This window comes from Bos indicus, chromosome 16 (genome assembly GCF_029378745.1).
Source record: "Bos indicus isolate NIAB-ARS_2022 breed Sahiwal x Tharparkar chromosome 16, NIAB-ARS_B.indTharparkar_mat_pri_1.0, whole genome shotgun sequence".
NCBI lineage: Eukaryota > Metazoa > Chordata > Mammalia > Artiodactyla > Bovidae > Bos > Bos indicus.
The window spans coordinates 9,977,844-9,990,534 of NC_091775.1; the positions used below are offsets into that span (position 1 = coordinate 9,977,844).

The 12,691-nt window shown below is 39.5% G+C and overlaps 1 pseudogene; it reads right to left on the reverse strand.

Moving 5' to 3' along the window:
* Positions 1 to 8,418: 8,418 nt before the first annotated feature.
* Positions 8,419 to 9,073, reverse strand: LOC109570261 (protein tyrosine phosphatase type IVA 2-like; annotated as a pseudogene).
* Positions 9,074 to 12,691: the final 3,618 nt, after the last annotated feature.

Below are 12,691 nucleotides of genomic sequence, written 5' to 3' on the forward strand. Positions count from 1 at the left end.
GTGATCATTTCATGCTTTGTGTCCATCACTTTGATATTCCCAAGCACTGTATAATTCTGTTAACTTGGTCTGATATTAACCCTGTGATATTTGCTTTCCGATAGGGCCTGTGGTATCTGGCCCTCATATTTGCAGTCCCATGCTCAGCAAGGACAAGGGAATAATCACATATATTTACTAGACCCAACATTACCACTTCCTATTCCGATAACAAATACCTTGATCTGTAGGTTCTAGCTGCTCCAGCTGCCGGGTATTCCAATATCTGCCTAATCAACTCAGTGAAGATGTCTTGACCTTGGGTTCTGTTTCCTATGCTCCATAAGCAGGTGTCTGAAAATTATTCAAGGCAGAGAGCCAGAGTAAAGATGAGGCTCACTCTGTGTTTTTCTTTGCTCAGGGATTTCAGGTCTATGATGTCGAATGTCCAATTCCTGAGAACAGTTGCTATGTGCATGCTGTCTAGTATTAAGATTCTTTATGGAAAGATGGAAACAGTACCAGCAATTCATCATTGTCAAGTAATAAGACTTTTAGGCCATGATTATATTTTTGCACTGAAACTTTCCTTCATTTTGTTAAAATTATGTGATCTGAAGAAACCAATACAGGACATTGCCATGGACATATTCCTGCCAGTTTTGCTATAAATTTCCTAAGAAATAACACCAAATATTAATGATTTACTTCAACTCAGACATATTTAATGCACAATTAAAAAGATAAACACTAACCCTGTGCTTAGTTGCTGAGTTGTGTCTGACTCTTTGTAACCCCTTGTACTGTAGCCCAACAGGCTCCTCTGTCCATGAGAATTCTCCAGGCAAGAATACTGGAGTGGGTTGCCATGCTCTCCTCCAGGGGAACTTCCCAACCTGGCATCAAACCCAGGTCTCCCACATTGCAGGCAGATTCTTCACCAGCTGAGCCATGAGGGAAGCCCAATCACTAACCCTACAAGAGGTAAAATAGAATATTGGTAAATGATCTAAACATAAAATATAATGATACATTAAAAAATAACATGGTGTATAACATAACTGGGAATTTAAAATGGAAAAATTTGGAAATCTTTTTAAAAACTAAATTAGGAATTTAAAGACAGAAATGGCATGGACCTAACAGAAGCAGAAGGTATTAAGAAGAGGTGGCAAGAATACACAGAAGAACTATATAAAAGAGATCTTAATGACACAGATAACCACAATAGTGTGATCAATCTTTGTGTGATTGCTTCAACAGTACATGAACCGAGAACTTCCAGATGTTCAAGCTGGGTTTAGAAAAGGCAGAGGAACCAGAGATTAAATTGCCAACATCTGTTGGACCATAGAAAAGGCAAGAAAATTCCCAAAAAACATCTAATTGTGCTTAATTGACCACACAAGCCTTTGACTGTGTTGGTCACAACAAACTATGGAAATTTTACAGAGATGGAATTGCCAGATGGGTGTTACCAGCCTCTTGAGAAACCTGTATGCAGGTCAAGATGCAACAGTAAAAACCAGACATGGAACAGCAGGCTGATTCACCATTGGAAAAGGAATAGGTCAAGGCTGTATATTGTAACCCTTCTTATTTAACTTATATGCAGAGTACATCATGTGAAATGCAGGCTGGAAGAAGTGCAAGCTGGAATCAAGATTGCTGGAAGAAATGTCCATAACCTCAGATATGAAAATGACACCACCCTTATGATGGAAAGCAAAGAGGAACTAAAGAGCCTCTTGATGAAGGTGAAAGAGGAGACTGAAAATGCTGGCTTAAAACTCAATGTTCAAAAAATGAAGATTATGGCAGTCAGTCCCATCACCTCATGGCAAATAGATGGGTAAAAATGGAAACAGTGGGAGACTTTACTTTCTTGTGCTCCAAAATTACTGCAGATGGTGACTGCAGCCATGGAATTAAAAGACGCTTGCTCCTAGGAAGAAAAGCTATGACAAAACTAGACAACATGTTAAAAAGCAGAGTTAAAAAGCAGAGATATTACTTTGCCAACAAAGGTCCGTCTAGTCAAAGCTATAGCTTTTCCAGTAATCATGTACAAATGTGAGAGTTGGACCATAAAGAAGGCTGAGCACCAAAGAACTGATGCTTTTGAACTGTGGTATTGGAGAAGACTCTTGAGAGTTCCTTGGACAACAAGGAGATGAAACCAGTCAGTTCTAAAGGAAATTAACCCTGAATATTCATTGGAAGGACTGATCCCGAAGCTGAAACGCCAATACTTTGGCCACCTGATGCGAAAAACTCTCATTGGAAAAGACCCTGTTGCTGGGAAAGATGAAGGAAGGAGAATGGGACAATAGAAGATGAGATGATCTGATGGCATCACCGATTCAATGGACATGGATTTGAGCAAACTCCGAGAGCCTGAATGACAGGGAAGCCTGGGGTGCTCTCGTCTGTTGGGCCACAAAGCAACTGAACAACAATGAATAATCTTTATATCATATAATTATTTCCACATGTTCTCTTTTTATTTAGTTAGCCTTTCCTCAGTTTAGAGGTGATAATTTTTATATTTGTCATTTGACTTCAACATTTCTTAGATTACTCACATGTTAATTTGTTTCATAATTACTGTTATTCTCTACCACTTTTTTGTATATTTTTTTTGCATTTTTTGTATCTAAGTGACTGTTATAGATTCATCTGTATTGAAAATTTTAAAAACTTTGCACAAATCATCTTTCTGGGTGCTTTTTTCTTTGAATTATACACAGTTGAAATACATGGGATTCAGGATTTCTTTCTGTTTTCATTTACTTAAATTTGGACATTACTTTAAATTTTACAATTATCTTTAATTTTTTTTTTAAATCTTACTATCAGTTCGGTTCAGTCATTCAGTTCTGTCCGACTCTTTGAAACCCCATGAATCGCAGCACGCCAGGCCTCCCTGTCCATCACCAGCTCCCAGAGTTCACTCAAACTCATGTCCATCGAGTCGGTGATGTCATCCAGTCATCTCATCATCTGTCGTCCCCTTTTCCTCTTGCCCCCAATCCCTCCCAGCATCAGGTCTTTTCCAGTGAGTCAACTCTTCACATGAGGTGGCTGAAGTACTGGAGTTTCAGCTTTAGCATCATTCCTTCCAAAGAACACCCAGGACTGATCTCCTTTAGAATGACTGTTGGATGTCCTTGCAGTCCAACGGACTCTCACGAGTCTTTCCAACACCACAGTTCAAAAGCATCAATTTTTCGGTGCTCAGCTTTCTTCACAGTCCAACTCTCACATCCATACATGACCACTGGAAAAAACATAGCCTTGACTAGACGGACCTTTGTTGGCAAAGTAATGTCTCTGCTTTTGAATATGCTATCTAGTTTGGTCATAACTTTCCTTCCAAGGAGTAAGCGTCTTTTAATTTCATGGCTGCAATCACAATCTACAGTGATTTTGGAGCCCCAAAAGATAAAGTCTGACACTGTTTCCACTGTTTCCACATCTATTTCCCATGAAGTGATGGGACCGGATGCCATGATCTTCGTTTTCTGAATGTTGAGCTTGAAGCCAACTTTTTCACTTTCCTCTTTCACTTTCATCAAGAGGCTTTTGAGTTCCTCTTCACTTTCTGCCATAAGGCTGCTGTCATCTGCATATCTGAGGTTATTGATATTTCTCCCAGCAATCTTGATTTCAGCTTGTGCTTCTTCCAGCCCAGCGTTTCTCATGATGTACTCTGCATATAAGTTAAATAAGCAGGGTGACAATATATAGACTTGAAGTGCTCCTTTTCCTATTTGGAACCAGTCTGTTGTTCCATGTCCAGTTCTAACTGTTGCTTCCTGACCTGCATACAGATTTATCAAGAGGCAGGTAAGGTGGTCTGGTATTCCCATCTCTTTCAGAATTGTCCACAGTTTATTGTGATCCACACAGTCAAAGGCTTTGTCATAGTCAGTCAAGGAGAAATAGATGTTTTTCTGGAACTCTACTGCTTTTTCGATGATCCAGCAGATGTTGGCAATTTGATCTCTGGTTCCTCTGCATTTTCTAAAACTAGTTTGAACCTCTGGAAGTTCATGGTTCACGTATTGCTGAAGCCTGGCTTGGAGAATTTTGAGCTTTACTTTACTAGCGTGTGAGATGAGTGCAATTGTGCGGTAGTTTGAGCATTCTTTGGCATTGCCTTTCTTTGGGATTGGAATGAAAACTGACCTTTTCCAATCTTGTGGCCACTGCTGAGTTTTCCAAATTTGCTGGCATATTGAGTGTGGCACTTTCACAGCATCATCTTTCAGGATTTGAAATAGTTCACCTGGAAGTTCATCACCTCCACTAGCTTTGTTCATAGGGATGCTTTCTAAGGCCCACTTGACTTCACATTCCAGGATGTCTGGCTCTAGGTGAGTGATCACACCATCGTGATTATCTTGGTCTTGAAGATCTTCTTTGTACAGTTTTTCTGTGTTTTCTTGCCACCTCTTCTTAATATCTTCTGCTTCTGTTAGGTCCATACCATTTCTGTCCTTTGTCGACCCCATCTTTCCATCTGTTCAGATCAGTTCAGTTCAGTCACTCAGTCATCTCCGACTCTTTGCGACCCCATGAATGGCAGCACACCAGGCCTCCCTGTCCATCACCAACTCCCAGAGTTCACTCAGACTCACGTCCATCGAGTCAGTGATGCCATCCAGCCATCTCATCCTCTGTCGTCCCCTTCTCCTCCTGCCCCAATCCCTCCCAGCATCAGAGTCTTTTCCAATGAGTCAACTTGCCGCATGAGCTGGCCAAAGTACTGGAGTTTCAGCTTTAGCATCATCCCTTCCAAAGATAGCCCAGGGCTGATCTCCTTCAGAATGGACTGGTTGGATCTCCTTGCAGTACAAGGGGACATCTTTGCATAAGTAGTATATATTTGAATTTGTTTCTAACTGTAGTTATATTTACAGCACACATATTTTGTCTCTGCATTCCTTTAACCTTGTGTCTTTTTAAAAACTTTCTTTTAATATTAGTTAATTTTTCTATGTCCAATTTTTAATATTTTCTCTATAGCTATGATATAATAATAATGCCAGGTATTTTACTTCAAGTAGCACTTAAAATTTTTAAATGCATTTATTATATTTTGTTTTTCTATCATTTTTAATGCTATATTAGCAACTCTAAAATCTCAGATAATTTAATCTAAGGTATGTAATATAAGGTATGTAATCCAATAGTTTTGCTTCAAATCTTCTTTCCCCAAGTATTTGTGAATCATTGACTATATAACCAGGAATTCTGATTGAGATTATTCTTATTATATTAAATAGTATCTTCATGTAGTACCTCTTTTAATTTTTACTTGTGTCTCATGTTTCAAAACTGATCTTAAAACATTTATTTTGAAGATGTCTTTTCAGCTTCAATAGTATTCTTATTTGGGACCAGATGATTCTTTGTTGTGGAGAGCTGTCCTGGGCATTGTAGGATATTTAGCAAGCTATGGTTAGCTGTAATGATCAAAAATATCTGCAGATTTTGCCAAATCTTCTCTGGGGATAGGTAATATCTCCTGTTATTTTGATAGAGACTTCATTGAATCTACAGATTGGTTCGTATCAATATCTTAACAACATTAATTCTTCCAGTCCATGAATGAAGAATATCTATTTCTTTACATAATTTTTAATTTTCTTCATCAGGTTTTCAAAGTTCAGAGTATGGGTCTTACATCTACTTGTTTAAGTATATTTCTAGGTATATTTCTTTTAAATGTAATTTTAAAGGGGATATTGTCTTGATTTTTTTCTTATAGTTCATTATTAATGTATTAAAAAATACTTTTATGTGTGTTTGCATTGATTCAGGTTGGTGCTGAATTTTAAAAAAAAAATAGTTAACAAGAACAGTGAGCAACATAACCTATTATTTACTGAATTCAGATATACTATGCATGTTTAAAACATTATCTTATTTAATCCTCACAACAATGTCAATTTTCAGAAGACTAAAGTACTTGAAGAAATTCAGTTAGGATGAACATACAAAGTTTTCAAAGATGTGGACTAGTACTTTTATCTACTGCTAACAAATACACACGTGGCACTAGTGGTAAATAACCCATCTGCCAACACAGGAGACATGAGAGACATGGGTTTAATTCCTGGGTTGGAAAGATCCCTGGAGAAGGGCATGACTGCCCACTCCAGTATCCTTGCCTGGAGAATCCCACAGACAGAGGAGTTTGGTGGGCTACATTCCACAGTATCACAAAGAGTCAGACACAACTGAAGCGACTTACCATGCAACACAAATACAAATTGGAAGAGGTTTTTTTTAAAACAGGATGGTAGTTTCTTTCAAATTTAAAACATGCATATGTTCCAGTCATTCAATGCCTAGGTATTTATAATGGAAAAGAAGACACAAAGATTTGTACAAATATTCATAAAGCTTTAGAATTGATGTCTTTGAACTGTGGTGCTGGAGAAGACTCCTGAGAGCCCCTTGGACATCAAGGAGATCAAATCGGTCAATCTTAAAGGAAATCAATCCTGAATACTCATTGGAAGGGCTGATCCTGAAGCTGAAACTCCAGTGTTTTGGTCATTTGATGCAAACAGCTGACTCACTGGAAAAGTCCCCGATGCTGGGACAGATTGAGGGCAGAAGGAGAAGAGAACATTAGAAGATGAGATAGCTGGATGGCAAAACCAATGCAATGGACATGAAATGGGCAAACTTTGGGAGATGCTGAGGGACAGAGAGGCCTGGCCTGCTGCTGTCCATGGGGTTGCAAAGAGTCTGGCATGACTGGGCAACTGAACAACAACAACTAGAAACTATAAAAATGTCCATAAAAAATTGAATAAATTAATAAACTTTGGTATAGATACCATTGGGATATTTCTCAGCAATACAAAGGAACACAATTTTTTTTTTTTTTAATTCAACTATAAAAAAATCTCAAAATCTATGCTGAATGAAAGAAACCAGGAAAAACTAGAATGCATTCTATCTATACAGAATTCTAAAATAATACCTGTTGATCTATAAGGCTAGAAAGCAGATCAATGGTTACCTGAAGACATTGTGGCGGTGGGGGCAGTCATGTAACAAAAGGGCATAAAACATGTATAGTTGCATTCACTCATTTTCTCCATTATATGACTATTAAGAAGCTTAGATAGGATGATTTTTTTTCATTAAATTTTTACTTACATGCAATCAAATTCACTCAATTTAAGTAAATTTTGAACTACTGTAATTGTTTATAGTTGTATAACTGCAGTAGAGCCTTTTCCTCATCATAAAGTTTCTTACTTTTTTATTATACCCACTCCCAACCACAGGCATTCTCTATTCTACCTTGTTGTTTTTCAGTCACTAAGTCATGTCTGCATGACTGCAGCACGCCAAGCCCCTCTGCCCTCCACTATCTCCCAGAGTTTGCTCAGATTCATATCCATTGAGTTGGAGATGCTATATAACCATCTCATCCTGTGCCAACCTCTTCTCCTCCTGCCTTCAATCTTTCCCAGCATCAGGATCTTTTTCAGTGAGTCGGCTCTTCATATCAGGTGGCCAAAGTATTGGAGCTTCAGCACCAGTTCTTCTAGGGTTAATATCATTTAGGATTGAATGGTTTGATCTCCTTGAAGGACTCTCAAGAGTCTTCTCCAGCACCACAATTCAAAGACATCGATTCTCCAGCGCTCAGCCTTCTTTATGGTCCAACTTTCACATCTATATGTGGTTACTGAAAACAACCATAGTTTTTACTTATATGGACCTTTGCCAACAAAATGATGTCTTTGCTTTGTAATACTCTGTCTAGGTTTGTCATAGCTTCTGTTCCAAGGAACTAGCATCTTTTAATTTCATGGCTGCAGTCACCATCTGCAGTGATTTTGGAGCCCAGAAAAATAAAGTCTGACACTGTTTCCACTGTTTCCCCATCTATTTGTCATGAAGTGAGGGGACTGGTTGCAGTGATCTTAGTTTTTTGAATGTTGAGTTTTAGGCCAGCTTTCTCACTCTCCTCTTTCACCCTCATCAAGAGGCTCTATAGTTTCTCTTCAATTTCTGCCATTAGAGTGATATCATCTGAGGTTATTGATATTTCTCCTGGCGAACTTGATTCCAGCTTGAGATACACCCAGCCTGGCATTTCCCGTGATGTACTCTGTGTAAGTTAAATAAGCAAGGTAACAGTATACAGACTTGACATACTCCTTTCTCAATTTTGAACCAGTCTGTTTTTCCATGTCCAGTTCTAACTGTTGCTTTTTTTTTTTCTTTTCTTAAACATTTAATTCACATTATAGAGGGATTTATGTTTGCTTTTTTCCAATCATTAACAGTGGTTGAGGAGTACTGAATCCATCACTACTTTGATAACACAGTAGATTCCAGATTCATTTTTCCAGGTACCAAGAGATCCCTCTAAATCAAATCAGCCTTTGTATATACTTATTTTTACTGAACACAGTAATGCCTGTTGGTATCTCTGAAGCATAATCACATCTTAGGTTGGTATTTCTCCAGGTAAAGAAGCTGTTTGGAATTGAATGCTCCCCTTCTTTTTTTGTCTTATAAATTGAAATGCATCTTCATTCCACATGTGTACTTCATTCAACATTCCACATTCAAGCAAAGCAAGTGCAACCGGTACAGGTCCCCTTCCCAATCCTGCAACGCAGTGCGCTACAACACAGCAACCTTGTTCTTCAGGATATTTGGTTTTAGTAGGCTTAGCCAACGGAGAAGACAATGGCACTCCGCTCCAGTACTCTTGCCTGGAAAATCCCAGGAATGGGGGAGACTGGTGGGCTGCCGTCTATAGAGTCGCACAGAGTCGGACACGACTGAAGTGACTTAGCAGCAGCAGCAGACTTAGCCAATCATCTACTACCTGACTAGGGGGTGGTGCTCCACTGTCAAAAGGCCAATCTAGAACGTGAATTTCCTTCTTTTTCAATATGTAGCATCATAAACTCGAGCCAAAGTTGTCACTTCATACTTCCAAAGTTCCTCTGTAAACGAACTTGTTGAGGGTAGGAGTGGTAGGGTTGTGGGTTATCAGAAAACTCACGTTCTCATAGGAGATCTCCACAAGGGCTGGACGGTTCATTATGGCAAATAAAAAGTGTGACTGTGCGTGTGTGTGTGATGGTGAAAATGAAAAAAAGAAAAAAGAAAAAAATCAATAAATCTTGAAATGTTTCATAGCAGAGAAGATTAAAAAGACCACTAAAATGTCTAAATCAGTTTTCTCTATTCAACTAGCTTATTCTTTCAGAAACTTCTCTCTTTAAGATAAGCAGATAAGCAGAACTATTTAGAATCCACTTGAATCCAAATTCAACTTGGGCCTCAATGTCTGCTGATGGATACCATGACTACCAAAAAAAAAAAAAAATCCAACTACATAACAACACTTAAGCAGCCTTTACTACATTTAGGCACTAGTGAGACACGTTAAAAGCATAGGTCGCTCTCCACTTTTGTTTACTTGATGCTTAATTTTACTGGAGTCATCAAAATAAATATGCTTGCAAAAAAAAAAAAAAAAAATCCAACTATTTCTGAGATCAATCTGGGTGTCCAGAGTCTTCAAGGTGATAGTAATTATGGCACATAGACCCTCCAAGCTCACTTGTCAACGGAAACACCGTGCTGAGCCTGGCAGAAGTCTGCCCTCGCACTCAGAAGCGCCATAAATATGCAACCTATATTCCACCGAAAACGCTACTGAGCTGAGGCCTGGGCATTGAACTCTGGCGGCAGCGGAGTCCAGCCTCTGAGCCCGACACCCGGCTCGGTCCGGCAATGGCGCATGTCCAATCCCGGTCTAGATACTGCTGCTCCTCCTGCTGCTATGGCCGCCGCTGCCCTGTGGCGTCGCCTCTGCCCTGTGACCTACTGCCGCTGCCGCTCCAGCTGCTACCCGTTGGACAACGGTTACCTGCATATAGGTTTCTCAAGAGACAGGTAATGGGATCTGGCATGCCCATATCTTTAAGAATTTTCCACAGTTCATTATGATCCACACAGTCAAAGGCTTTAGCATAGTCAATGAAGCAAAAGTAGATCTTGAGTTGTGTTTTGTTTTGTTTTTAATTCCCTTGCTTTCTCTATGATCCAACAAACATTGGCAATTTAATGTCTGGTTCCTCTGGCTTTTCTAAATTCTGCTGGTACCGGTGGAAGTTCTCTATTCATGGTCTGCTGAAGCCTAACATGAAGGATTTTGAGCATTTCTTTGTCAGCGTGTGAAATGAGTGCAATTGTGTGGTAGTTTGAACATTCTTTGGCATTGCCCTTCTTTGGGATTGGAATTCTTTGGGATTGGAACTGACCTTTTCCAGTCCTGCAGCCACTGCTGAGTTTTCCAAATTTGGTGACATATTGAGTGTAGCACTTTAAAAGCATCACCTTTTAGGATTTTAAAAAGCTCAGCTGGAATTCCCTTGCCTGCTTTGTCTACATTCATTATAAGTTTACTTTTATTTTATAAGCTGCAAATATTTGGAATCATACAGTATATAATCTCTTGTATTTGACTCTTAACTTGGCATACTGGTACGAAAATCATCCAGGTTATTACATGTGTTATTATTGCATTTCCTTTTGTTTCTGAGTGTTATTTCATAGTATGACTATCCTAGATTTTTTTAATTTATTCATGTTTTAATTGAAGGATAATTGCTTTACAGAATTTTGTTGTTTTCTGTCAAACCTCAACATGAATGAATCAGCCATACGTATACATATGTCCTCTCCTCTTGAACCTTCCCTCTCATCTCCTTCCCATCCCACCCCTCTAGGTTGATACAGAGCCCCTGTTTGAGTTTCCTGAGCCATACAGCAAATTCCCTTTGGCTATATATTTTACATATGGTAATGTAAGTTTCCACCTTACTCTCTGCATACATCTCACCCACTTCTCCCCTCTTCCCATGTCCATAATTCTGTTTTCTATGTCTGTTTCTCCATTGCTGTCCTGCAAATAAAGTCTTCGGTGCCATCTTTCAAGATTCCGTATATATAGGTGTTAATAGACGTAGTTCAGTCTGTATAATAGGCTCTAGGTTCATCAACCTCATTAGATCTGAATCAAATATGTTCCTTTTTATGGCTGAGTAATACTCCATTGTGTTTATATACTACAGCTGCTTTATCCATTCATCTGTGGATGGACGTCTAGGTTGCTTCAATGTTTTAACTACCGTAAAAAATGCTGCGATGAACACTGGGGTACATATGTCTTTTTCCATTTTTGTTCCCTCAGGGTATATGCCTACGAGTGAGATTGATGGGTCATATGGTGGTTTAAGTTCAGTCTCTCTGTTGTGTCCAACTATTTGCGACCCTATGAATCGCAGTATGCCAGGCCTCCCTGTCCATCACCAACTCCCGGAGTTCACTCAGATTCACCTCCAACGAGTCAGTGATGCCATCAGCCATCTCATCCTCTGTAGTCCCCTTCTTCTTCTACCCCGAATCCCTCCCAGCATCAGAGTCTTTTCAATGAGTCAGCTCTTCGCATGAGGTGGCCAAAGTACTGGACTTTCAGCTTCAGCATCATTCCCTCCAAAGAAATCCCAGGGCTGATCTCCTTCAGAATGGACCAACCAGAATGGACTGGTTGGATCTCTTTGCAGTCCAAGGGACTCTCAAAAGCCTTCTCCAACACCACAGTTCAAAAGCATCAATTCTTTGGTACTCAGCCTTCTTCACAGTCCAACTCTCACATCCATACATGACCACTGGAAAAACCATAGCCTTGATTAGACGGACCTTTGTTGGCAAAGTAATGTCTCTGTTTTTCAATATGCTATCAGCTTGGTCATAACTTTCATTCCAAGGAGTAAGTGTCTTTTAATTTCATGGCTGCAGTCACCATCTGCAGTGATTTTGGAGCCCAGAAAAATAAAGTCTGACACTGTTTCCACTGTTTCCCCATCTATTTCCCATGAAGTGATGGGACTGGATGCCATGATCTTCGTTTTCTGAATGTTGAGCTTTAAGGCAACTTTTTCACTCTCCACTTTCACTTTCATCAAGAGGCCTTTTAGTTCCTCTTCACTTTCGGCCATAAAGGTGGTGTCATCTGCATATCTGAGGTTATTGATATTTCTCCTTGCAATCTTGATTCCACCTTGTGCTTCTTCCAGCTCAGCGGTTCTCATGATGTACTCTGCATATAAGTTAAATAAGCAGGGTGACAATATACAGCCTTGACGTACTCCTTTTCTTAATTGGAACCAGTCTGTTTTTCCATGTCCAGTTCTCACTGTTGCTTCCTGACCTGCATACAGATTTCTCAAGAGGCAGGTTAGGTGGCCTGGTATTCAGAAATCTTTCAGAATTGTCCACAGTTTATTGGGATCCACACAGTCAAAGGCTTTGGCATAGTCAATAAAAGATAAATATATGTTTTTCCGGAACTCTCTTGCTTTTTCCATGATCCAGCGGATGTTGGCAATTTGATCTCTGGTTCCTCTGCCTTTTCTAAAACCAGCTTGAACATCAGGAAGTTCACGATTCAGGTATTGCTGAAGCCTGGCTTGGAGAATTTTGAGCATTACTTTACTAGCATGTGAGATGAGTGCATTTGTGCAGTAGTTCGAGTACTCTTTGGCATTGCCTTTCTTTGGGATTGGAATGAAAACTGACCTTTTCCAGTCCTGTGGCCACTGCTGAGTTCTCCAAATTTGCTGGCATATTGAGTGCAACACTTTCACAG